General features: G+C 57.6%; 1 protein-coding gene across 1 annotated transcript in view; it reads right to left on the bottom strand.

The window, feature by feature from the left end:
* PINK1 (PTEN induced putative kinase 1) overlaps positions 1-1,081 on the bottom strand; it is a 14,693-nt gene that overhangs the window by 13,353 nt on the left and 259 nt on the right. The window lies entirely within an intron of this gene.

Here is a 1,081-nt window from a genome sequence, read left to right on the forward strand (position 1 = left end):
CAGGACACAGCCCAGGACACAGCAGGACACACAGCAGGGCATGGACTAGTGCGCGGCAGGGCATGGAGCATGGCCAGGGCACAGCCCAGCACATGGCACGGCATGGAGCAGGGAACAGCCCAGGACACAGCAGGGCACGGTGGGGCATGGAGCAGGCACAGACTAGTGCACAGCAGGGCACGGAGCATGGCCAGGGCACAGCCCGATGCACAGGAGGGCAGAGCCCAGCGCACGGCATGGCATGGAGCAGGGCACGGCCCTGGGCATGGCTTGTGGACAGCCAAGGCACAGCAGGGCACAGCCCAGGACACAGCAGGACACCAGCAGGGCACAGCCCTGGGCATGGCATGTGTATGGCCAAGGTACAGCCCGGTGCCATGCAGGGCACGGAGCAGGACACAGCTGGGTGTGCCTTGTGCACGGAGCGGGGCACGGAGCAGTGCACGGCAGGGCACAGAGCACGGCACTGCCCTGGGCATGGCTTGGGCACAGCCGGGGCACAGCCCGGGACACCGCACCGCACGGAGCAGAGCCCTGCCCTAGGCATGGCTCGTTGTCCTCGTTTCAGCTGGGATAAAGTTAATTCTCTTCCTAGTAGCCGCTGTGGTTTGGATTTAATATGAGAAGAATGTTGATAACACATAGTGTTTTAGTTGTTGCTAAGTAATGTTTATATTAAGTCAAGGATTTTTCAGCTTCCCATGGGCTGAGAGAGACCACAGGCAGGACAAGCTGGCCAAAGGAATATTCCGTACCGCAGGCGTCGTGCTCAGTATATAAATGGGGGTTGGCCGGGCAGGGGTAGGAATCTGCAATCGCTGCTCGGGATGGGCAACTGATCATGGGGTGGTGAGAGCAACTTGTGTTGCATCGCTTTATTTTGTATATTCTTTTACCATTATTAGTATTATTATTACTGTTCTTTTCCTCTTCCATTACAGTTCTATCAAACTGTCTTTATCTCAACCCACGAGGGTTTTTTTTCCCCTCCTTTTCTCCCTCTTTGCCCGACCCTACTGTGGAGGGGGGGAGTGAGCCAGCGCCTGCGTGGTCCTTGTTGCTGGCTGGGGGGCAACCCCGC

Source organism: Charadrius vociferus, unplaced genomic scaffold (assembly GCF_000708025.1).
Source record: "Charadrius vociferus isolate BGI_N301 unplaced genomic scaffold, ASM70802v2 scaffold838, whole genome shotgun sequence".
Classification (NCBI taxonomy): Eukaryota; Metazoa; Chordata; class Aves; order Charadriiformes; family Charadriidae; genus Charadrius; species Charadrius vociferus.